Raw genomic sequence first — 27,021 nt, 5'->3', positions numbered from 1 at the left:
AAGGGGGAGACTTATGGCGGGGTGGGAGGTTGAGGCAAATCACCTGGCAGCCGATTTTAAGCAGCCGAGCACCAGGGCAATTAGAAGAGTACAGCTAGGCATGCTGCGCATCAGAGAGGCTTTGAAAAGCAGTTTCATGACTGGCCAGGCTACGGTGTGACAGTGGTGTTTGTTTCTCCTTGATGCAAACCCACCCCCTTTGTTGATTTTAATTTCCTGTAAGCCAACCACCGTCCCCAGTTCGATCACTTCTGGCAAAGGAAATAAAGTCATTATTGTTTTGAAACCACGAATTCTTTCTTTATTAATTGAAAAAAAAAATGTGAGATAACTGACAAGGGAGCCCTGGTTGGGTGGGGGAGAAGGGCAGGACAAGGCCACATTTTTGATTTGTAGCTACAGTACAAATCAAAACTGTTTGAAGACAGCCTTCTGTTGCTTGGGCCATCCTCTGGAGTGGAGTGGCTCGGTGCTCCAAGGGTCATCATCCCCTGCATTTTTCGGCGTCTGGGTGAGGAGGGCAAGCAGTTATACAGTGGATGCAGTGGCAGTCTATGCTCTTGTTGTCTTTCCCGCAGCTCCACAAGATGCCTGAGCATGTCCGTTTGCTCCCCCATTAGCCTCAGCATCGCCTCCTGCCTCTTCTCATCACGCTCACTTAATGCTTTCCTGGCCTCTGTCACTGTATGCCTCCATGCAATCAGCTGTGCCCTATCAGTGCGGGAGGATTGCATTAGCTCGGAAAACATGTCATTGCGAGTACTTAATTTTCACCTTCTAGTCTACAATAACCTCAGGGATGGAGATGATAGGGGGAGCATAGAAACTCCTATGCACCTGCAGGGGGCTAAAAAGGGAGAGTAGAATTTAGAAAGATACATTTCTGAGAACAAAAGGGAGACTCTTTCACAGCAGATCAAGCAATTCACAGCAGACAGCACATGTGCTTTAGGTACAAGGTCGCATTTTGCCTTTTTTATTGAGTACCTGCCGGTATGGTGACACATCACACATGGCTGGGCAACAGAATTCGGTTTCCAAGCAGCCATGGTAAGACAAAGAGTTCGCGGGTTTGGCTTCTAACGCCTTCATAACATGTGGGAATGTTTTCAACTGCAGCGCCCTCCTTTCTCATAGTAAGCAATGCCGATTGGGTTTGACAGTTAAAAGGAGGGGCTGCGGTTTTTGGGTGGATGTGCAGCACACCCCTCCCCCCACCCCACCGCATGGCTATTCTCTGGGATGATCCCTTTTAGCCAAGCGCAAACAGCCCAACATGAATGGGGTCCTTTTACTGTTCCCTTACAAAAATTCCCCTATTTCAACCAGGTGACCATGAATGATATCACTCTCCTGAGGCTAACACAGAAAGATAAAGACTGAATGTTGCTTGAATGTGACCAAAACCCAGGACCATTTGCTGCCATGCTTTGTGCCGTAATGATTCCAGACTACTTGCTACTGGTTTGGCGTGGTAAAGTGTCCTACCGTGGAGGACGAAATAAGGCAGCCCTCCCCAGAAACCTTCTGCAAAGGCTTTCAGAGTACCTCCAGGAAACCTTCATGGAGATGTCCCTGGAGGATTCCCTAGACACGTTAACAGACTTTTCCAGTAACTGTACTGGCCGTGAATGCATCCCGATTCTTCAGGGTAAATCAAACATTTAACACTATTGCTTTTAAACCCTGTAGTGTAGTTACAAATGTGCACTCACCAGAGGTGCTGTCTCCCACTTCAGGGTCCGGGAATCTGCCTTGGGAGGGTATTGGCTCAGGGTGATGAAAAGGTCCTGGCTGCTGAGGAGAATGGATTCTCTGCTTGCCTGCTGCACATTCTCCTCCTCCTCTTCCTCATCCACAAAATCCTCCTCCCTGTTGCATGAGACTCCCCCCTTGCAGGTGTCCACGGACAGTGGTGGGGTAGTGGCAGGGTCCCCCCTCTAGAATGCCATGAAGTTGATCATAGAAGTGGCGTGTATGGGGCTCTGATCCGGAGCGAATGTTTGCTTCCTTTGTCTTTTGGTAGGCTTGCCTGAGCTCCTTAATTTTCACGCAGCACTGCTGTGTGTCCCTGTTGTAGCCTCGCTCCAACACGCCCTGTGCAATTTTGGCATGTATAGTAGCATTTCTTCTTTTTGATCGGAGTTTGGCCTGCACAGATTCTTCTCCCCATACAGCAATCAGATCCAGTGTCTCCCGTTCGATCCATGCTGGAGCTTGTTTGTAATTCTGGGACTGCATGGTCACCTGTGCTGCTGAGCTCGCCACGCTGACCAAACAGGAAATGAAATTCAAAATTTCCTGGGGCTTTTCCTGTGTACCTGGCTAGTGTATCAGAATTGAAAGTGCTGTCCAGAGCGGTCACATTGGAGCACTCTGGGATAGCTCCCAGAGGCCAGTACCATTGAATTGCATCTGCACTACCCCAAATTTGACCCAGCAAGGTCGATTTTAGCGCTACACCCCTCGCCGGGGAGGAGTAAAGCAGTCCATTTTAAGAGCCCTTTAGGTCAACGGAATGGGGTTGGTTGTGTAGACGCATTGCTTATAAAATAGATCCAACGTGGCTAAACTCGACCTAACCTCGTAGTGTAGACCAGGGCTTTGTGACCTTTCATTATGGTTAGATTTTCTGCTGCTCATCATTTCTTTGTGCAGTGAGGACCAATGTATTCTCAAAGGATTTATCATGCATGATCTATATTGTTACAGGCACAATTATCAGCAGTGAAGTCCATTATACCAGTCTTGACCAAGTTTTAATTTGATCAGGTACTTCTCCCCAGGAGTCAAATATAAAAATACCACATAGCAGTGTGGCCAAAACCATATAACATTTCAATAACAAGAGTCCAGACATATGGGGCTAGATTGTTGCCAACCCCAGCAGTGCATGTGGACTAAAGACTCAAAGAGACTCTCCCACGCTCTTCAGGACAATCACAATGTGACTGGGAAGGTTAAGACCATGTCCTATCTCTCTTAATTTGCCATAGTTACTGGCAGGGTGACTAGCGTGTCAGCCAGTAGGGAATAGAGGCCTGTTGCCCAGCCTGTCTCCTACTTGTAGTGGAGGCTACCAGTTTCTTTGATTGTCCAACTAGTCCACTGTGTGGGTGTGGTGCTGCTCTATGGCAGTTAGAGAAAGAACATGATGTTGGAATAGTTCTGGTGCAGTTTTGACGTTGTGCACAGTGGGTTGTCACAAAACAGCATCAAATGTGGACTGAAGAAAAAATGAGATTCCAGTTTTGAAAAATGAAGGGAGAGGGGAAAGTAGAAGGGGGGAAGATGATCTGACAACAAAGACCAATCTTGGCTTCGCGGATGGTGGCCACTTAGATAGCACTTTATAGCCACAAAATTTTGCACAAGCACTAACCAATTTAACCTTGCATCTCCCTTGTGACTTAAAACAGCTGCAAGGAGCTAAACCCATAGCTCTAGCTGGACTTATTTCTTGTTCTGACAAGGCCACAAGAGAGCAGTATGCCGGGGAGGGAGGAGGATCTGCAGCTTGAGAAGGAAAGGGCTTGTGTAGGACTCTTTCCCACAGCAAATCCCACCCTTCCTGCCTCCTTTCCTATCCCAGATCTCCCCCTCAATGAGATGCTCTTCCACATGCTGATAGAACCCATCCTGTATCGTAGCCCTAGAGAAAAGAGGAGCAGGTATAGTATGTCTACAAGAGAGGCTGAGGATGTGGCCTGCTGGAATGGAATCTAAAGTCATTTCATGGTGAAAAGCAAGGAAGAGAAGCTGGTTACCTGCCCATAAGTGGAGGTACATTTCATTAAATTACCCTGAAGAACTATACTAAAATGAGGAATGGACCATACTTTAGGAATTTTTCCTTCTGCCCTAGCAAGGGCCGAGAGTGAGTACACTTCTTAAGGTCCTAAGGACATAAAAACCACAGAGGAAGTAGTGGAAGAGCCAGGATTTCATTTAGGAATTCCTGGCCCCCAGACTTGCAGCTACACATCACTTCTCTCCCCCACACTCACTGCCTCCAGAATTAAGTGCCTGAAAGAGTTAAAAAAGATAACAGTCATCTATGCTGCTTTGTTATTCTATGCTTAATGGAATATCTGTGTTGTTGGAAAAGGTTCTTCTGCACAATCTAATATGATTGCTGTAGTTGTCTCTTTGTTTGTTTGCTGCGAGTTATTGTTTTCCTTGGCTTTCATTTCTGAACCATTTCCCTGGTCTGCTGGGCAAGCGGATGCTGCTGAACTGTTTTTATGAGCTTGTAAATGATTGGGGAGCTGTTGCTCTAACATAAGAGCAGGGCTGATGAGAGGGAGGTGGAAGGGGGAACAACTTTACTGGAGCCCCAAGCTCAGGGTGGGCCTGGGACCCTAAGCTCGTGGGGGAGGGCGGAACCCTCTGAAATGTCTGCAATGTCTGTGTCAATAAAATGAAATGGGAATGGATGGGTCCCCAGGGAACATGATGTACCAGGGCTCTGAATGGGGCTGCATAAGAAATTGTGTGTGCGAGAGAGAAATGGGCCATGAAGCAGTGTGTAAAATATACACTGCAGCAGCATACGACAGTCTGAGTGTGACCAAAACCCAAGAGACCTCTGGAGTGCTAGGAAACAGGTGTGGATTTTAGGAAAACAGGCCAGTCGGCAACTGAACGAGGGCAAATGGATTGTGACCCCACCAAAGAGTCATTCAAGGCTGCTCATCTTATCAAATAAGGTACCTGGAAAGTTGCATCACAGAGAGGTGATGGTAAAAATTTGCCATTTTTTTTCCTCCCTGACATGAACAAATTGGTGAAATCAGCATAAAATTATGAAATGTTTCAGTGTTGTCAAATCTGAATGTTTTTGCCAAACATTTTTGGATGAAAAATTTAACACTACTCAGCCTGTGAAAGGTGCAAGGGAAAGGGAATTTCTGGGGGACACGCCATCTGTCCATTCCAGAGAAGAGCATCCATCTCCAGACCCCTACATACCAGGCATCCACCCTCTCCTTTCCAGGGATTTTTTCCCCAATAGAATCACTTAGGTACCAGCAAAGAGAAATTCATTTTGCTGTAGGCAGCATCTTCAGCCCTTCCTAAGGGGAGAAAGAAAGTGGTAGAAGCTTCACCTTCCTTTCTTTCTGCTCCTAACTCCCTTATCAGTCCTCCATGGGAAAGCACAGATGCTAGAATTTCTCCCTCTCACACAAAAGCAGAGTTTCAGGAGAGCTGTTTCCCCAGCCACAATGGCCAGCATCAAGCTGGTCCTGTCTGGACTGAGGTTCTGTCAGTTATGCTTCATCCAGGCCACAGTATTGGCTTGGCACTGGGAAAGCAGAGAATGTGAAGTCAGTGTAAAACAAAGTATTATCTGCATATTGATGGCACCGCAGGAAAAACTGACTATCCACCCATAAGCCTTATGTAGACACTGAACAGGATGAGTGACAGAATGGAGTCTGGTACTGTTTCACACTGGAGAACCTTTTGGGCACAGACATCATTACCCAACTCTATCTCCTCACAGAGGGAAAATAATCTATTTATTTTTCCTTGTAGGTTCCGGAGCCACGTCAGCAAGTCCTCATGGCCCACAGTATTATAAGTAACTGTGTGAGATCTAACTGGGTTAGCATGTTTATTTGGTCTTTGGTCCATACCCTCCTGCAGAGTTATTGGTCACTACTATACGATGTAATAGGGCCAGCCAGCGTTAATGAATTTAAAGCAAAAATGGATTGTACATTTAGAATCCACACGGCTGAGGGCATGTCTAATGAAGAGCAAGATGCACCTGCCATAAGGCAGCGGAATGGGCTAAATGCACTACTAGCTCTTTCCATCCATAAATTACATGTTTGCGAATAATATTTCAGCGTTGGCAATTGGAAGAGCGGTGGCTCAATTCATTTCACTGGCGCAGCACAAAAGGTTTTATCTGTCAACAAATGGGTTTCATGATCCATCATTAACACATGATTGATTGGCCCGGCACACTGGCAGAGTAATTTTTTAAAATGCATTTTCGCTCCAGAATGTGCTTCAAGAGCCATCATGCCCACTGATTCATTGGAACAGGGGCATATTGGCAGAGGGCAGAATGTTCCCTTGAATTCATTGCTGGTCAGCGTCAGAGTATTCAGGAGACAGGTATTGGACCATGTTGCAGTTCTGCTCATTACATCTGTTTCCATTGTGCTGCATGCTATCACCCCTCTTATCTGTCAGGAAAAAATAATCAGCTTCCTAGTAATACATAAACCACTTTCTCTTCAGACGTAAACAATTGTATCAGCTACTTCTAATACATTAACTAAAATATACCGCTTTACAGCTCTTCTGCATTTCTCTATGCAATAAAGAATAGATACACTCAAACACAAGAGAAATATGCTAACTTACTGTGACAGATGGGACTCCATCTGTCAAGGTTTCATGTTTGACAGAGATTGGAAATTGTAGCTAATGTGGAAATATTCAGGTACTGGCCCTTTAAATGAATGTCCCAGGGAGAGAGAGAATGACAACTTGCTTAAGGAAAGACCCTGAGCCAAGCAATTGGAAGCCTAATTAGGATCCAAAAGGATTGCAGCCAGAAAAGACAGATGTCTGAGAGGGGTGGCAGTGGGGCAAAAGAGGTTAGTTTTGACTAGGACAGAACTGATATACAAATGACCTTTACCATCTGCCACGAAAGTATATGCATGGTTAGTAGATACCTCTGTACATTCAAAGAAGCTTTTGATATTATCCTAGGAAGAGACAAGGATTGATGTCACCTGGTTTAATCAAAAAACACCTCTCCAGAGATGAAGGATGGTCCAGTGGTTGAGCAGCTAGCCTTTGACTCAGGAAACCTGGGATAATCCCTTACTTTGTGAAGGATACTTATGTGACTGTGACAGGGTTGGGACTCACCAGCGCAGCACCTCCTGTTGGCATCTCTGGGTATTAGCTCAGTCCATGTGGAGCACCCTCCACTGGTGGTGTCTCATCCATCTCTCGCCCTCTGTTGGCATCTGGACCCAGGTTGCTCCCTTCTCGCAGCGTCCTCTTCAGGACACTGCCCTCCGGCAGTGCCCCTAGTCCAAGCTCATCCCCTTCCGGAGGCGGTTTTATCAGCAGTTCTTCTCTTTGCCCCAGCCACAATGGCCAACCACACTCCAAAGTCTAACCCCTTTTGGCAGGTCTGGTGCAGTCCATGATGGCCACTCCTAATGGCCAGGTGTAAGTGCAAGGGGGGAGGGGGGGACCCAGGCCCACGCTCTACTCTGGGTCCCCCCGACCCAGGGACCCTTTGGCGGCAGCCTTCCTGCCTGCCCTCCTTCTCTCCCTTTCTCCGTCTCTCTCCCTGGGCCATTTCCCCTTCGGCCCCTTTGCATGGGCTAGGCCCTTTCCTCAGGGCCTGCAGCCTGGCAGGTACCATGCTGGAGTTCCCTTCTCCTCCCCGCGTCTGCCCAGTACAGCGCTGTTCCTGGTGCTAGTCTCCTCATGCAGGAGACAGACCCTCACCCTTTGAAGGCCTGGGAGAGAGATTCCCTGCCTCTCGCCTGGGCAGCCTTTATATAGGGCCTAGCCTGGCCCTGATTGGCTGCCTCTTGCTCAGCCTTGATTGGCTCCCCGCAGGCCCTCTCTGATTGGCTGCCTGTCTGCGCAGCCGCTCTGACCTGCTGTAGCCCAATCTGGCCTGGGGGTGGGACACTGCCCCACCACAGTGACCTTGGCCAAATCACTTAGTTTCTTTTTGCCTCAGTACCCCAGAGTAAAATGGGAACAACACTACCTACCTGCCTGAGCAGCGTGTGGTGAGGATAGACATACTAAATAGTGTGAGACACTCAGATACTGTTAGGAGGACAAATAAATACCTAGGAGGGAGAGCTAGATATAATACTGAATGCATCTGGAGAAACATAATGGCTGTTGTATTGGGGAAGATGAGCGCACCTGAGCAAATATTAATTTTAACTCAAAGACAAGACAAAACAGGGGACTTGACAAACTCACTCCTACTTACTGCAAAAAATGCAATGACTAAAACTGAAAGATCAGCAGTGTTGATAGAGGGCACCTGATTCCTGAGAGACTGGGAGGTGAACTTCTGACTGACTTTAATGCTGACAAGATACAAAGGGCAAAAGCAGCTGATGGACTGAGTTGACCACCAGCACTTAAGATGTACAGTGAGTGAATACAAGATTGGTCATTAAGCCATTGCTCAGTTTGAAGGGAAGTCAACATGAGGGCTGCAGTGGACATGAAGCACAGGAAAAAGGAAGAGTTGAACACAAAGGAGCTTTGAAATGTTTTGATGCTGATTATCCCAGAGCTACAGGTGTTCAGATGTGGTCCTAACAAGGAAAAATGCAAAAGTAACATTACCTTTTTCTATATGTTCCATGAAAAAACTAAAATAACATCACTTTGCTCCACGGTTTTAAGTGAAATTCATTTTTTCACCAAGTGGAATAGACTTTGCCCTCCTAAAACATGTGAGGAAAGACTGGTAAATAGATAAAAGCAGCAGAAGGGGCTGAACGTTTGCACGCAGCTGCTTGTGGAAGTGCTGTGCTGAAATCCCTGTGATTCAGTGTATTAGCTGCACTTTGCTTTTGGAATCCATAACAGGGTGGCTCACCCTCCTGAAGAGGATCAGGGCGACTGCCCTATAATGAGCAGCAGGAGGCTGTAATGAAGTGGGGGAAATGTGCCGGGATCAGAGACCACTAAAAGCAACCAGGCTTTAGCAGAGAGCCCAGGGAGTTGGGACTGACACTCCAGCCAGGTAGGGCCTGGGAATGGCCTGCCAAAGGAGGAAAGGCCCAGGCAGAAAGGCAGAGGAGGAGGAGGAGGAGAAACTTTTGTTTGTGCAGACTTTTGGATGGACTTGAAAACTGTATTTTGAAGGTTTGTTAATTTAATAAAGTAGAACCTGGGAAGGGATGCAAATGGACAAAAGAGGTTTTTTGAGTTTTGTGAGCAGTTCAAGAGGGAAACTGAGCAGTTACCTGCAATGTAACCCTAGACCATGAAGGGGCAAAGGGAGAGTGGCCAGCCCACTAAAGCCTTTGATAGACCTGCTCAAAACTGTACATACTTGTCAATAAAAGAAACAAGTTATTGAATTCCTAGACTACCAACTCATTTGCCACAAATGAAATGGTAATCCACCTCCATAGTCCAAAGCTTTCCTGACCACTTAGAAGCTCTGGTAGTTGTTTTGTTTTAGATGTAGAAGAGGAGACACTACTGCTTATTTTCCCATCTACGTAGTACTGAAGAATAAGATGTACAGACCCAACCCACACTCTTGATCAGCAGTAAAGAGTGAAAAACACCAATTATTTTGGATTTTTAAGGAAGCTTCTGGTAACAGTGAGTGAAAATTTCTCAAACAATTGCTATGAAATGTGACAAAATTAGGCAAGAGTGCTACCAGGCATTAGGAAGAGAAACCCATACATTTTCCTCGTCTGTATATATTTTCACTCGTAAGATGTAATTTCCACATCTGTACTAAAATGCTGCTTATTTTTAAATATATTATTTCAGGGCAGACATCCCTTCCCCACCTGTAGGAATGCTTGCAGTGTAATAAGTAAGTTACATACGATGATTTCTGTGTTAAGAAATTATGCCTCTTCTCTCCTGTGTATGGCAAGACAAAAAAAAATTCAGAGTTGGATATAATACATGAGGCCACTGCAGCAATTGTCAAATCTAGTAAACTAGAGGCAGAACTACAGCAAGAAGATTGCGATAATTTTTTATTCACACACGTATGTCTCTCTTCTCAACAAAAATACATTCCTCAGAAACAGGAAGACATTTTACATAGGATTCCTAAACAGGACAGAACAAGTTAACTCATTCAATATACTGTGTGTTTGCTTGGTCAGCAAATTACAAGTACCTAAAAATATCTATGTATTCATGTTTTGACAAGAGTAAATTTACAATAGGTCACTGACTTAATTATTTATCATTTTTATGGCAGCAATATATTAGTCTAATTTTACCACCATATGATTGAAAGCTAAAATTGATACAAAGCCTGCCACTGTACTGTAGTTTACCCTGTTGTGCCACTTACTGCCAAGCAAAAGAAAACATTACAAGCAATATTCAATACTCCCACATACTTTTGCTAGAATTGCTAGGAAGAGATGAGATCCACCTAACAAAGAGAGGGAATAGTATCCTCGCAGGCAGGCTTGCTAACCGAATGAGGAGGGCTTTAAACTAGGCTCACTGGGGGACAGTGACCTAAGCCCTGAGGTAAGTGGGGAAGTGGGATACTGGGAGGAAACACAAGGAGGAGAGTACAACAGGAGGGACCTCCTGATTCATACTGAGAAAGCAGGGCAATCGGCTAGTTATCTTAGGTGCATGTACACAAATGCCAGAAGCCTGAGAAACAAGCAGGAAGAATTGGAAGTCCTGCCATAGTCAAAGAACTATGATGTGACTGGAATAACAGAGACTTGGTGGGGTAGCTCACATGACTGGAGCACTGTCATGGATGGATATAAACGGTTCAGGAAGGACAGGCAGGGGAGGAAAGATGGAGGAGTTACACTGTATGTAAGAGAGCAGTATGATTGCTCCGAGCTCCAGTATGAAACTGTAAAAAAGCCTGTTGAGAGTCTTTGTTTAAGTTTAGAAGCAAGAGCAACAAGTGTAATGTCATGGTGGGCGTGTGCTATAGACCGCCGGACCAGGAGGATAAGATAGATGAGGCTTTCTTCGGATAACTGAAGTTTCCAGAACACGTGCCCTGGTTCTAATGAGGACTTCAATCACCCTGACATCTGCTGGGAGAGCAATACAGCAGTGCAAAGAAAATCCAGGAAGTTTTTGGAGAGTTTTGGGTACAACTTCCTGGTGCAACTACTGGAGGAACCAACTAAGTGCCGTTCTCTTGACCTGCTGCTCACAATAAGGGAAGAATTGGTAGGGGAAGTAGAAGTGGGTGGCAACCTGGGCAACAGCGACCATGAGATGGTTGAGTTCAGGATCCTCAGAAAAGAAAGAAAGGAGAGTAGCAAAATACGGACCCTGGACTTCAAAAAAGCAGACTCTGGCTACCTCAGGGAACTGATGGGCAGGAACCTGTGGGAGGCTAATATGAAGGGGTAAGGAGTCCAGGAGAGCTGGCTGAAGAAGCCTTATTGAAGGCACAGGAACAAACCATCCCAAAGTGCAGAAAGATTCGCAAACATGGCAGATGACCAGCTTGGCTTAACAGTGAACTCTTTGGTGAACTTAAACACAAAAAGGAAGCTTACAAGAAGTGGAAACATGGACAGATGACTAGGGAGGAGTATAAAATATTGCTCGAGCATGCAGGGGTATAATCAGGAAGGCCAAAACACAACTGGAGTTGCAGCTGGCAAGGGATGTGAAGGGTAACAAGAAGAGTTTCTACAGGTATGTTAGCAACAAGAAAAAGGTCAGGGGAAGTGTAGGACCCTTAATGAATGGGGGAGGCTACCTAGTGACAGATGATGTAGAAAAAGCTGAAATACTCACTGCCTTTTTTTGCCTCAATCTTCACAGACAAGGTCAACTCCCACACTGCTGTCCTGGGCAACACAGTATGGGGAGGAGATGAGCAGCCCACAGTGGTGAAAAAAGAGGTTAAGGACTATATAGAAAAGCTTTTCATGCACAAGTCCATGGGTCCAGATCTAATGCATTCGAGGGTGCTGAGGAAATTGGCTGATGTGATTGCAGAGCCATTGGGCATTATATTTGAAAACTCATGGTGATCAGGGGAAGTTCCCAGATGTTTGGAAAAAGGCAAATAGAATGCCCATCTTTAAAAAAGGGAAGGAGGAGAACCCAGGGAACTACAGACCGGTCAGCCTCACCTCAGTCCCTGGAAAAATCATGGAGCAGGTCCTCAAGGAAACCATTTTGAAGCACTTGGAGGAGAGGAAGGTGATCAGGAAGAGTCAACATGTATTCACCAAGGGCAAGTCATGCCTGACCAACCTGATTCCCTTCTATGATGAAATAACTGGCTCTGTGGCTATGGGGAAAGCAGCGGATGCGATATATCTTGACTTTAGCAAAGCTTTTGATATGGTCTCCTACAGTATTCGTGCCAGCAAATTAAAAAAGTATGGAATGGATGAATGGACTATAAGGTGGATAAAAAGCTGGCTAGATTGTCGGACTCAACGGGTAGTGATCAATGGCAGCCGATATCAAGCGGAGTTCCCCAGGGGTCAGTCCTGGCGCCAGTTTTGTTCAACTTCTTTATTAATTATCTGAATGATGTGATGGATTGCACCCTCAGCAAATTCGCAGATGACACTAAGCTGGGGGGAGAGGTAGATATGCTGGAGGGTAGGGATAGGGTCCAGAGAGACCTAGACAAATTGGAGGATTGGACCAAAAGAAATCTGATGAGGTTCAACAAGGACAAGTGCAGAGTTCTGCACTTAGGAAGGAAGAATCCCATGCACCATGACAGGCTGGGGACCAACTGGCTAAAAAGCAGTTCTGCAGAAAAGGAAATGGGGATTACAGTGGATGAGAAACTGGATATGAGTCAGCAGTGTGCTCTTGTTGCCAAGAAGACTAACTGCATATAGGGCTGCATTAGTAGGAACGATGCCAACAAATCGAGGGAAGCGATTATTCCCCTCTATTCAGCCCTGGTGAGGCCACATCCGGAGTATTGTGTCCAGTTTTGGGGCCCCCACTACAGAAAGGATGTGGATAAATTGGCGAGAGTTCAGCGGAGGGCAATGAAAATGATCAGGGGGCTGGGGCACGTGACTTACAAGGAGAGGCTGAGGGAACTGGGCTTGTTTAGTCTGCACAAGAGAAGAGTGGGGGGATTTGATAGCAGCCTTCAACTACCAGAAGGGGAGTTCCAAAGAGGATGGGGCTGGGCTGTTCTCAGTGGTGGCAGATGACAAGGAACAATGGTCTCAAGTTGCAGTGGGGGAGGTCTAGATTGGATATTAGGAAAAATATTTCACTAGGAGGGTGGTGAAGCACTGGAATGGGTTACTTAGGGAGGTGGTGGAATCTCCATCCTTAGAGGTTTTTAAGACCCAGCTTGACAAAGCCCTGGCTGGGAAAATGTAGTTGGTGTTGGTGCTTTGAGCAGCGGGTTGGACTAGATGACCTCCTGAGGTCTCTTCCAACCCTAATCTTCTACGATTTTGTTAGAGCTACTAAAATTGAACAGAAGACACTACTTTCTGCTTAATTTGGTTTGTTTTTTTTTTTGTTTGTTTCATACTGTTCAAGCTAAGAAATGGACTGTGCCATTTACAAAACTAATTGCAAATTTTCTTACTCTCTGGAAAGCTGATAAGGAACTAACACACAACAGGAACTTCAGTAATAATTGGTGTTTAGTGTCAGTATGTGCCAATTAACTTCATGCTGAAATACAAAATTTAATTTAACAAAACATCACACACAGAGTCTAAAAGACTCACCCATCGCAGATCTTTGTTAATATGATATCAAGGTGCAATTTTTCAGCAAGGTGCATAGCATGTTACAGAAATTACCTCATTGATAATGATGGGTATTGGACACATAATTATCATGTGTACAACAATTAAATTTGACTCTGTGTGACCACTTGCAAAAGACAGAGCTGCTGACTGTGCTGCAGGTTCAGCAGATAACTAATATGCAGCCAATGAATGTAATTAATGTAGGAAAAGGATGGGCCAAGAACCCATAGTACATTATTTGCAACAGGATCTTAAGTCACTTTGGATCAGGCTATTCCCCTGCCCAACTCAACCCCGCCAGCAGTTATGCTGCTGAACACTTATTGGTATATTATAGTTTGTTTGATCATGGGACTATTTGGACATAAAGAACCACATAGCATACTAGTGGATTAGATGTACACATTTTATAAAAAAACAGTGCTGTTCAGTATTTCTGGGAAGTTCATCATATATTAACAATGTGATTAAAGATTTGGGGATAAGCAGTTCCTCATTTTTGACTATTAAGGAAATTGCATGTATCCAAATGTACTTTAAATGGTCTGTATTCACTGACTTGAGTCCTAATCTAGATGGATGCTGAGCTAACCTCAACTCTTATTGAGGTCAAGGGAGTTGAAGTCATTCAGCCCCTTGCAGGATGCTCTCAGCATCTTGCGGTATTGGTGTCTGGGTTCATAATGCAAAGGTAATGGCTGGTTTATGGATCCGTGTAAGTAAACTTACTCATACCATTCTACTGCATTTATTCTGGCAGGTTCTCTCTTCCTGCTAGTCCTGATTGCTTTCAAGATTCACCAGGATTAGCACTGCATAACACATGGTCTTTGAATCTTCCCATGGCATCCTAGATAGCAGTGGCCACTGAAGTCAACATTTGCCAAAAATGGCCATATAACTGGTATGTTAGATATCAATGTGGGGGTATTTGTTGGTAAATGCCTGGTTTATTTTTAAGATGGGACTACTATGTATGATGGTATGGAAAGAAAGGTGATCTTTGTAAATGGGAAATCTATTAAATTCCCCAAAGGATTAAATAATGTATGCAGAATGTCATTATATGCTACCAGTGGCTCAATGAGAACAGATTAAGCAGGCAGAAATGACTGAGGTGTGGATGATGATTCGCACCCCACCCACCTCTTAAAACTGTAAGAAAACATGGAACTCAAATCGTGTTTTTTCTTTTTATAAGAGACAGCCATTGTTTTTCTTCCTACAAAAACAAAACAAAAAACAAACAAAACGGGTTGTGAATGTAGGTCTGAGACTACTGGAAAGTTTGTTTGAAGAAGCTGTTCAAAGAACAGTCCATAAAGGATTATCCCTCACATGCTGCCAAAAGGCAAGAGACACATTTTATCATCAGCCAAGCGTTCAAATTTATCATTAATTTGCCAAGTCATATCCAACCTCGGTTTTAATTGGCATTTGCTGCTTAATTCTTTATTCTTTTGTGTTTACATCCCACTTCTTATCCTTATATTAAAAAGGTACTTTATTCTATATTAATGCTCCAACACGCAGGTCCTTGCTATCATGTCACAAATTTGGAGCTCTTACTCAGCTATTTATAAGACATCTATGCCCACGTTAGCTAAGCACCAATATATTTACCCTAGTATACCATAACAATTTTTAACAGGCATGTCTAGCACCTATACTGAAAGAATCCCATAGACATGTGTAATTCATAATGATGTATTCCAATCCAAAGTTATTGCACAAGAAAGTCTTCTAGGATTTTCCATATACCTTGTATAGGGAAATGTCCATATACAAAGTGAAAACCTGTTCATCATAGGTTACTAATTACAGAACCAAAAAAACCCCAAAACTTGACCTTGACCCTGACATAGTCTACCTTGGCACCACTGGCTTAACATTGTCATTACCGTAACCCATGCTCATGCTTTCAAACACTTGGAATATGCAGAATACTGCTGCCTTCCTTCCAATATGTTAAAAGAAGCACAATCTCATCATCCCATTCATTTCAGGGCACAATTAAAAATTGCCCCCCTAATTTTTCAAAGGGCTGCAGTAAGATGGGAACCACTGAAGTGTCCAGCAGTGTTTGATATAAAATATACCATTTCTGGTATGACTACTGGAACATAAAAGGTATTATCTCACATCTCTGTACTGGAACATAAGGCTGAAAACACCCTTTCCATAACTATATAAGCAAGTAAAACCTGTTCACTTTAATGTTAATGGAAATTGAACATAAAAGTGAAGTAATCACAGCTATATGGAATTCATTTTTAAATATGGGTCCGTGCTTGGAAAATTTGTGGTGGTATTTGCCCATCACTAGCATTTACCTCTACTGTCTTGTATAGCAGACTCCCAATGCATAGGTGAACTCACTCAGAAGGATTCTGATTTATGAAGGCTGGACATTCTGGTTTCCTGCTGAATTATTGTATTTATTTTTGCTGAGCTGAATAACCATCCTGAAAAATATTATGACTCTGCTGTAGACTTCACCATTTGTTTAACAAGTGAGGTAATTCACCATCTACAAAAATGTTCTGTGAAACACAAAGCCTTCAGTTTGGGAGGTGGAGATGGAGTGAGACATGTTTAAGGTTTACTAGTCAAAGATACTATTAGGATTCAGTCACTGGTGGTATCACTGCACACATTTAGCCACTATAAAACCATCAATAAAAAGAACTAATGAAAAAGTAGCTTAATGAAGACAATTAATGAGTAGGTGCATAATTGTTCACAATAGCTATTCAGAAGACAAAAATATTGCCATGCTGAGATATAGCGTGTGCAATCAACAACATAAAACACCACACAAGAAGGATTATTGCTTGTCTCTAAAATACCATATAAGTCACAGGATGGGAATAAAACTTGACTGCTAACCATTTTAAAAAAACACAAAAGGAGGAAAAGTGAATAGAAAGAGGATGTCTGTGATGAAACTTTCAGCAAGAGAAATGCCATGGCAATCTACCTACATTGACTCTAGCAGCATGTTCCTGTTCTGCTTCTTTTAATTTTCTTTTTATAAGAAAGATCCCACCACTGCAGGATTTGATGGGAATCAGAACATGCTTGACCCTATTTTTTATATCAGTTGAACTACTTAATATTTTACCAAGCATTCACCGAATAGGATATATGAAATGCCAGTGTTGTTCTTGTCTGTGCTATTATCTCTCTATTCTTGTTCTGCCTCTTTTCTGCTCCATCTTTTCCAAACAAGGTGCAACAAGTCCTAGAAAAGGAAGTTGTGGGATAACCTGCCCCAGGGATACTGTCTACCAAACCCCAACAATCAGATGTTGGCTTATGCTTGAAGTCTGTGGGTTTATATTCCTTCCAAAATCATTGTTCATTTTATAATACACAGTTATAACTCTGTATGTTCTTGTTACCATATAAATACGTAATCCTTTTTTTAATCCTAAAATATTGGCCGTACTGGTATTTTGTGGCAATGAGTTTTATAGTTTAAATGAGAGTTATGTGGAAAAAAACAATTTCCTTTTATCACCTTTCAAATTTATTCAGATTTGCCACCTTTCAAATTTATTCAAATATCCCTAATCTTTTTCCTCCTACTATTTGCTATTTTGGATACTGTTACAATGTCCCTTCTTATTTGTTTCCTCTCTAAGATAAGGAGTACTTGTGGCACCTTAGAGACTAACCATTTTATTTGAGCATGAGCTTTCGTGAGCTACAGCTCACGCATCTGATGAAGTGAGCTGTAGCTCACGAAAGCTCATGCTCAAATAAATTGGTTAGTCTCTAAGGTGCCACAAGTACTCCTTTTCTTTTTGCGAATACAGACTAACACGGCTGTTACTCTGAAACCTCTCTAAGATAAACAATCCCAATCTTTTCAATATCACTTCTCATGAGAATTTTCCCAAGACTCTAATCATTCTCCTCACCCATCTGTGATAACAAGAGTCTAAGAAATGTATCCATTTGCAGCATTGCCACATAAAAAAGCTAATTTTCTTAAAATCAATCATCTTTATCTCTTTAAAGAAAAGAGTTTGGTGAAATACTTCTCATTCAGGTTTCCAAAGCTGGGCTCTGATTGCATGAGTGGTATTCATTCCAAAAGGAGAGAGAGTTAAACATCTACAGAATTTTATTTTATTTGTAAAATATATTGTAGGGCCCTTGAGTTGTGTTGGACTGACAACTCACTAGTCCTTTAACAAATATTGTGCATATTTTATTTCCCTACAGCAATTCTAGCTGGCACTGCATGTATTATTTTATCTCAACAGTGCCCATCTTGTGCTAGGAACTTTCCACACATACAGGAAGATCCAGTTCCTGCCTCAAAGAACTTGGAGTCATTGTCCAGTCTCTACGGCTTCACTTCCCCAGGTAGTGAGGAGGGTAGCAAGCTTTAATGTATCTATTTCACTAAAGGAAAATATTGTTTGGAGGCATTTGTATAACTAAAACCTGGGGGAAAGTCCTGAAAAGCAGTAACACAGTAATGGCAAAAGTCACCTGGCACAGCAGGATCCGAAGGGACGCTCTTTAAATGCACACATCAGTAAACCCGGGTCCTCTAAACAAAACATAACCATCTTCAATTTAGCTGTAGATTTCTCAAAGGAACGGATGGAGCCTGAAAATAAAGGGAAATATTGGAAACAGAAATATCTATATTAAAGGTATTCCTATGTAAACTGCAAGTGTTAAGCAGTTATTAATTTTACCTTCAGCTGGCAGACTGAAAAAATACATGCATTTCAAGCTAAAAGCAATAAGTATTATGTAGTTCTTGGCATCATGGTAGGGAATCAAATGGGCTGAGTAATGAAAAAAAATTACAAATAAATGATTTGAAAATTGAAACTAAAATCTTACGCTAAATTATTTGCAAAATAGTTTTCAATCATTCATAGAGCTGGCTGAATAGCAGAAAACTTTATGTAAACAAAGTATCCAAATGAAACATTCAAAGTCTAAACATGAGGGAAGCAGGACTGGATGCAGAACCAATTGAAGTCAATGACACATCTCCCCTTTGCTCCAGACCAGTCCCATACAGAATATTAATGATACTAAGGAAAATAATTTAAGTGTTGTGCTCTTAAAGACTTCTCCTACTCTTCATGAATTTATATTACTGTTTGGGAATATAAAACATAATTTGGTTTATTAATTTTAATACTATGTTTAAAAGTAAGATCAATTCAGAGCTCCTGTGTCTTGATATCCATGTGGGTTTACTTTACTCGGTGACTGATTAACTCATGCCCGCTTCCAAATGCACATTACAGTGAAATATTAATATTTACTCAGTTTATTACTAAATGCACTGTTGTAGTATAAATCTTTTAAAATGTGTCTGGCCCTACCTTAGCTTTGTGAAGGATTGAAAATCAAGGCTTTCACGGGCCTTAGAACAATCTAATTTCCCAATATTATTACTGCCCTACAACGTGTAAATGCCGAAGTTACTGATTACATTTATGTAAAATATTTATTTACCAACTGACAGACTGTTAGTCATGGAGAGAAATAAAAAAATGTGATGCTAATTAAAGAGACAGCCCTAGCTTGTTGGCACCCAGCATGCCATATATCAACTTTTCAGATGAGCTATCCTGTTGTTTTAAAAGACTAAGGTCACCTCCTTGAAAAACATTGCTCTCTGCAGCATGGTAGTATTACTTCCACTTCATATGTAAGTGTATTCTTTGCAAGGTGTTACTAACAAAAGATGTCCTCTGCCTTCTTGAAAAGGTGAGCAGGTGGCAGAAGATGAAGAGGTGATTAGCTAGCAGACACGATTTGTGTGGAAGTAAAACAGTTATGACTGGCCAGTAATATAAATGTCCACCACTTTACTTAGTACTGGAGAATATTGTACAACATCTCTCTGCTGAGTGGGGTGAATAAAAGTACAAGGATATCAGAAAAAGTTTAATGGGAAGAAGTCCCTAACAGCAGAAGCGCTGAGGTCCTGCTAAACAAGGGAATGAGATACTGAGGGGTCACTCATGTTGGTCTTCACAGCCCCCTATGAAAATACGATCAAGCAGTGCAATGTCCCAAACTGTGAGACCATGAGAGACTGAACAGCAAGAACCAGGTCCAGTTAGGAGAAGGAGCCCTCATTGTATCAGCATTCAATGCATCAGGATTGAACCCATAAGAGAAGGAGTTGGCTTTCCAATAATTGGTGCATAAACCACAAGATTTTTAAAATACTCATTTTTATTTTGCAGCTGGCTTTTGAGCCTTTAGGTCATATTTTCAAACTCAAGAGAAACATTTTCAAAATCATCTAAACCACCAAAAGCCTAAGTACCATTTTCTAACATGACTTAGGAGCTAAGTCTCCTGGGAAGAGAGGGAATTAGGCACTTACGTCTCTTCAGAAAACAGAACCTAGACTCCTAAGTAAATAAGGTGATCTTCTCCACAGCCATGAGGGCTACAAAGTTACTTTCATTTTTAAAATTAAAGCAGCAATTCTCATGTAGGCACAAGATTCCAGGAACCGGGACTTTAAGAAACACACCCAATACCATGAGATTTGTGATCAAAGTCACAAAAGTTGGTAACACTGGGCCAAGGACCAAGCTCTCCAATGAGGAGGGTGATTGAGGAAGAGAAGGAACTGCCAGATGAGACACTGAAAGGACAGTCTCAGGGAGAACCACAACAAACCAGAGTGAAATAAAGATAAGGGAAGACAAAATATCAGAGAGCCAAACATGAGCGTACTGAAGGCAAAAGAAACGTCAAGAAAGGTGCACACTGAGTTTAGGTCCTAAGATTTTGTCATGAAAAGTTAGAGATTTTGGATGGCATGGTTTCATTTTACTTAGTGGAGACTCCTAGTCTTGTAAAGGAAATTCTTGTTAGGATGTTTTGAATTGCATAACATGTCTCAACTGCGTTGTTCATGCACCATTTTTCAATCTGACAAACCCATTCTTCATTCCCTTAGCAAAAACAAACAACTAAAACTTTAAATAGAAAAGGCATGAGTGTGGATGGGTTTATTTGCAGCTCCCATATGACCTCTGCCTTCACAAGAGATTAAAACAGAGAAAGATCAACTGTCGAGACCTCAGTATATCACTTTAAAAGGGATATCCAAAACAACTCCTTGGTAGGGTTTCTGGCAGTATAGCTTTTTCTGCTCCTATCACAGCCCTGCTCTCTCTCATGCGCTCTCACTGTCTCTTTGACTCAATGACTGTTGGGGCCAGAGAGAGAGAGAGAGAATACGACTCTGTAGCCAGACAGTTAGGGCACCCACCTGGGAAGTGGGAGACCCAGAGTCCAGTCCCCTGGGTCCAATTGTTCTTTAATTGTCCATCCACAGTGGAGCAGCTCCAACAGATGAAGCAGAGTCCACATCAGAATTCCCCACAGCTCAGTGCTTAATGCACTTCTCCAAAGAGGTAGAAGACCCCTGTTTAAATCCTTTGTTCCCATCAGAAGGGGATATTGAACCTGGGTCTCCCACACCCCAGGTGAGTGTGCTAGCTACTAGGCAAATCTTCCTCCTCCCAGATTTTGAATCGGACCCAATCTGATAGGCGGCCACTGAGCACACCTACCAGCTTGATCCCCACACATGAGTTAAGCAGGCACACGCCTACCTCCCTCCAGTTCATGGACTGACTGACTGACTCAGGGGCTTAGGAAGGAGACAGTCATCTGCAGAGCCGGCTCTACCCTTTTTGTCTCCCCAAGCAGCGCACTGAATTGCTGCCGCCGTGAGCGGCTGAAGTGATAGAAGCTGCCACTGATTTGCCGCCGAGGGTGGCAGAAGAGAGAGGCTGCTGCAGAATTGCTGCCTAACAGCACCCTAACGGCACACAGACTGCCGCCCGTTGCAGATTGCCGCCCCAAGCACCTGTTTGGAACGCTGGTGCCTGGAGCTGGCCCTGGTCATCTGGATGACGAAAGGGAGGCAGCAGTATGTGTGCCCAGAGACAGGAACATAGGCGCCACGGGAACTTTTACCCTGAAAACTTACGTGCCAGGTGAGTTGCCTACAGGATTTACCAGGAAATTTGTGGACCTCAGTGGACTCTAAAACCTAAGTTTTGTGGATCAGGGGCTACTGTTCCCTGGGACCATTTGCCTTTGTCCCAATGATGGCTTCATTTATTTCTTTTGGCTTTATCCATTCTCTTTGGACACACAACATAGGGTAACTAGTCTCTCAAAATACTTCCTGCAGCCTTAAAGGAGCTGTAGCCCATTACAGCCTCTATCACACAAACACCCCCCCCACACACACACACTCACAAATACTTCCTAAAATCGTTTAAGATTTTTTTTATTTCTTCATTACTTCTTATTGATCTTTTGCAATCTACTTTGCAGTTCACTTGTATTAGAAGACAACAATAAGTCATTATATGTCATATAAATACAAAGTAATATGCCATGGCTAATACTAGATAAAATGTACGTAGGCTGGAATTATTTTTAATTTCACATAGTGCTACACGCACTTCCTCCCTCTAACACATATAATATCCCCTGTATGACTAATAAGATAAATTTATGAATAATCCATTGAGCAAACATGTATAGCAACACAGCACTGTCATTTTCAGTATCTAAATAGAACAATGTATTGCAAATATGATGCAAAGAGGATATAAGAATGTGCCCTTCCCTGTTAAGAAGAAATGATGTGTCAAATTAGAAGACAAAATATTTGTACTGAGAGAACTGGAACTTTTATTGCTCTAGGAAAACTGGCATGCCAAAGTCAGTGACCTTTCCTTCAAGGAAAAAAATTAATATGGTTGCCACATCAAACCTGTCAGCTATATCTGTACAGTGCCTACTGTGGAGGGTTTTTTAAGCGTTTTTTTTTCTTTTGAGAAATACTGTTCTCTATTTTATCAAGCCTCCTGCCAGGTCAGTTAGTACTGAAACTGATATTAATAATCTTTGACTAATAAACTCCATCAATGTTTTCATTAGGTTGATTTTGGCAAGAATACCATGTGTCAATTAAAGTTCTTTTCAGGATTTATAACACAGGGAAAGGTTGGCATTTGTCAAATCAAAAGCATCGATTTTAACATGTAAATATAAAAAAAAGTGTCATACAACAGTGAGAAGACATAAATAATGTTCCAGGAGCATGTCATTCTGAATTAATGTGAACAAGTGTTATCCCATAGAGCTCAGTTAAAGGCATTATTGCACTAGTACTTCTCTGTGCCCCAAAAAAGACAGGAGGACTTTTAATTAATCTGAGTGCCTACTAATTGATTAGCTGACTAATGTAACCACTAGGGAGAGGAACACTGGTCTTGTTTCCCAACTGATTTAAACTAGTGATAAGGCTTTAGCTCATCTTAGGGAAAAGCCCAATCCACAACAAGAGAACTCTCACAAAACATGCTAAATGAATTAACACAAAATGAACTAGATCAAATTCATCTTGGGTGTAACTCCAGTGAAGCTACTCCTGTGAAAAATTTGGCTCATTGAATGTAGCCGATGGCAGTTTGGTGTCCTATTGATACTGTAAAACTAACTTGGCCTCATAATGTGTCCTTTTTTCAGTTTATCCTCATAGGATGGAGACTTTTAAAAGGGGAATTAGTCTTCATGGGGGATTGGTAATGATGGGGGAAATAAAAAAAAAAGGTTTAGAGGAACAATTCTAAGTCTGGATTCTGCACCCATTTGTGGTAAAATCTTGGGTACCAAAAGGACCTTGGAAATCTCATGAAAACACACTCTAACAAAAGATTTCTGGTAGTCATCTGCTTCTGGGTGGGCCAGAATACAATCCCCACAAACTCAAGATGGGGGGAGGCCTTTGTCTGGACTGGTGGGAAAGAAATAGTGATAGTCCCACACACTTTCTCAGTAGGAGGAGGAAGGCATCATCTGAGCTGCGGGCCAGGCCAGCGGGGCTCAGGTAAGCCATTGGCCCGTGTGCGCCTCGGGGAAGATATATCAACATAATGCCACCAGCCTAAGCTCCATTTTGTGTCTTGGAATTTCTGACCCAGAATCTCCCAGCTCCTAGTGTCCAGATGTTAAGGGGTAGACAAGCAACTCCACTGGCTCCCTGCAGGCCAGGCAGCGGTGCAGGATGAGAGTGGTGGCAGCAGCCAATCAAGTGTAATTCTCCCCAGCAGGCGGAATGTTATAGATCCAACTCCTTTGATCCAACTTGCAGAGGGAAGGAAGGAACAGGGGCTAGGGGACACTGAGTGCTTGTCTATACTACTGCTTAAGTCTACGTAATTTACATTGCTCAGGGGTGTGAAAAAGCCGCCCCTCTGAGTGTCACAAGTTACATCGACCTAAGCACTGTCCACACTAGCACAACATTGGCAGGACACACTCGCCCATCAGCATAGCACATCTTCACCAGATGTGCTACATCGGCACAGCAGCATTGGTGCAGCTGCGCCAATGTAGCATGGTAGTGTAGACTAGCCCTGGGAGTGCTACCCCTGCAAGGAGAAGGCATACAGCGTGATGAGCTCCATTGTAGGTAACAGTCTGTCTTCAGTGAGTTTAAAGGAGAGGCTGCTTCATGCAGATGGCTCTGCAGAGGGAGTTTGGAGCCCTACCCCCATCCCCATAGATGTGCACCAAATGCTTTTGCTTTGGGGGACACTGAGACACAGTTTAATATTGCTGTGCTAAGACGCCAGCCAACAGCTCCATGTTGTTGCAGCTAAGATCCCAGCTGGACCTGAAGCACAGCTCAGTGTTGGTGCAGCAAAGATCAGAGCTGATATTGGGGAATGGTTCAGTGATGCTAATGACTAGGACCTCAGTGGAAAGAGACAGCTGAGTCAGTTGAGTACTGCATGATATTCAATTCCTACGAGAGAGTGGAAAGAGTCCAAGATACATGTGCAACTGTCTTAAGGCCACTGCCTACAACAGAAGACCCTTTACACAGGATGGCTATAGATACCTTGACTAGGAGCCTGCATGGAGATTGGACAGAGAGAGGAACTTGTCTTAGGGAATGGAGCACCTGGTTAATCCATAAAGGGGAGATCGTTCCTAATATTCGCACACAGCCCAGAGATGGAAACAGACCCCAGAGAATATATATGTCATAAATCTCTTCCCCACCTGACACTAGGTAGCTACAGACCTACTGTTACATCTTGGTTAAAACCCAGTGCATAGTTAGTGGGACAGCTGGATACCCTTATCTGCAGCAAGAGTGGATTCAACGGACAATACAAGTCTCTTGACTTCATTACATGTTGTCTGGTATGTTAGAGTACTGCCAGCAAATGAAAAAACAGAGTCCTCCTTGCCCTGCCCTGTCCCCCCTAGGCGGGCTTGACTGGAGACTGAATAAGAAACAGGTGAGTAGCTCTACATGCTGTTAATAGGATTGCAGGAGTTGGCTAAGAGGGCTGCATCATCCAAGAAAATTATTTCTCATAAACTACAAGCTTGGACATCTTCAATTTCACATGCCAGGTGGTGCCTTTGGGATGGGTATTTTGCACTTGGGCAGTCAGCTACTACCTCACTCGTGGCCAGAGCTAATTTATTAAGAGAAAATTAAGAGATGGAGGATTTATTGAGCACTGGACAATCCCTCAATCAGTGCAGCAGGGCTTCCTTGAAGGGAGGATTGCCAGAGTTGGACCTGAAAGTTGATCTGAATCCAGTGAAGAGGGACTGGGAACATTGAGTCTGGGGTTTCCACCAGGGCAAGTGGTGCTGCTTGGATCTGGGAGGGGATGGAAACACAACCCTATAAAAGCTCTTTCCCATCATCATGGTAGTGTCTACATACAAGAATGAAGTCAGGGATCCACACTGGTAACTGCCAGTTCATCAAGACACTCAGCGTATGGGAGGGGTGGAATTTGAGAGTTGGTTCTGGGAGCCCGTGAGATGGTCATTCAGTGCAGTTGGACCTCCAGAAGGTTGGTTCTGGACTGATCAGTTTTGCCATAGTGTAAAGTAACTAGCATCTTGTACAGTCAGATGCATGTTGGGAGTTGGGAAATTACTGCACTCAAGGGCAGAGATGAGCTCGCTCAGAATTTGACACTACTATCTGTGGTGCCTTGCCTATTGAATGGGCTCTCTCTATCAGGACTAATCAGAGGCTCAGCAAAAAAGGTGTTTCCAGTTTAGGGCTCTGAAATGGCAGAAAGCAGAGAGGGATCTGAAACCCAGACTCAGTGCAATAAAAGAGGGGGGATGGACGGTAGTAAGGTGAATCATACTACCACCAAAATGTGAAGAGGCTAGGATTTGCCCCGTCAAAGCAGTACCAATTTGCCAAGGGTAGGCTCCACTCTTTCTTCCTGGGGAAGGGAGTTACCTGAAAAAAAAGAAAATTTCAGTTCATGACAATGTCAAAAAGCCTGTATTGTTGAGGTTCCTCTGATGACATGGGATCCTATTTGTTCAGGGTTGGATTGGTTACATCCACAGCATGGCTTGCAATGGGAGCCCAACAGGTTAGGCCGATCAGTGTCATCCGACTGCATAGTCGGGTATGGAGACCCCTGCTCGGGATGACACAATTCAGTAGTTTATGTGCTAAATGCTTCTTGCTTATCCGTTCCTTCAGGGACACAGGAGTTGGTGACTGGTGAAGTGCAGCAGTTGGCAGCATGAGCCATGCAACTTGGTCTAAAGCCCCCAGAACTCTGGATTTTGCAGACACAAACCTAATCCAATCAATGAACGTGGTAGAATGAGGAGTTTGGACTGTACACAGATCTGGCCATACAGGAGTACGACACAGCAGGAAATGTTCCTGCCTTACACACACTGACTGCTACATGCAATTTTGGGGATTTGCAAGACTCCTTGATTTGGAACATGATAGTCTGTGGCTTTGGGATCACCACCTACAGGAATGGCTGGTCTGGGAAGGTGATCTCACAATAAACAGTTTCATTAGATGGTGGGGGAGAGACGCTTGTACCAGAAGCCTCAAGAGAAAGGATGTGCCTCTGAGGGTTTTCAACACCCCCAAAAATACAGTCCATGAGATAACAGCAAAGGGGGGGATGTGGCCAGGTCCCATACCTATTGTGAGATGCATTTATTGTGAGAGACAGCATGAGCAGGTAAAAAAGTGCCCTGAACAAGGACAGCATTGCAAGGAATATAGCAATTTGAATCATTTTACCAATATGCGCAAGAGGAAAGGAAAGTCCCAGCAAGATTCAGTCAAATTTGTAACAGTAAGGGGATGGCAGATCATGACTCTCTCCTTGACTCTGAAGCACATCAGGTTCAGGCTACTGGGACAGGGAAGCAACAAGGAACAATACCAACCTCTGTGTATGCAACAATGTTAATAGGCAAATGCCCTGTGTGATTTCAGATGGATAGCAAGGCCTCCAGTGTGATTCCTCAGGGTGAACTGGACCCTAACAGACCCATTACAAAAAGCAGGCACGCTCTAATAATGTACAATGAGAGGATAATGTAGCCTCTAGGAAAATGTGACCTCGTAGTAACTAACCTAAAAAAGTAATAAATGGCACCAACTGAAGTTTTTAGTTCTGGTGAGTAAGGACCAGAGACTCCTCTTTGGGAA

The 27,021-nt window shown here is 43.4% G+C and overlaps 2 long non-coding RNA genes across 3 annotated transcripts in view; both read right to left on the bottom strand.

Annotated features, from left to right (window-relative positions):
• Positions 1-27,021, bottom strand: part of LOC144930836 (uncharacterized) — a 196,205-nt gene that overhangs the window by 31,153 nt on the left and 138,031 nt on the right. For both annotated transcript variants that reach the window (XR_013636249.1, XR_013636248.1), the window contains exon 6: positions 17,973-18,093. This is a non-coding gene — a long non-coding RNA (uncharacterized LOC144930836). The remainder of the gene's footprint in view (positions 1-17,972; positions 18,094-27,021) is intronic.
• On the bottom strand, positions 263-7,517 carry LOC144930837 (uncharacterized). The gene is made up of 3 exons (XR_013636250.1): positions 6,898-7,517; positions 1,716-2,269; positions 263-711 (listed from the first exon to the last, which is right to left on the bottom strand). It is a non-coding gene; the product is annotated as an uncharacterized LOC144930837 (long non-coding RNA).

The sequence above is a fragment of the Lepidochelys kempii genome, chromosome 9 (genome assembly GCF_965140285.1).
Source record: "Lepidochelys kempii isolate rLepKem1 chromosome 9, rLepKem1.hap1, whole genome shotgun sequence".
Lineage (NCBI taxonomy): Eukaryota > Metazoa > Chordata > Testudines > Cheloniidae > Lepidochelys > Lepidochelys kempii.
Note: the sequence above shows the minus strand (reverse complement) of the source record. Positions and strands in the feature narration are given on the sequence as shown.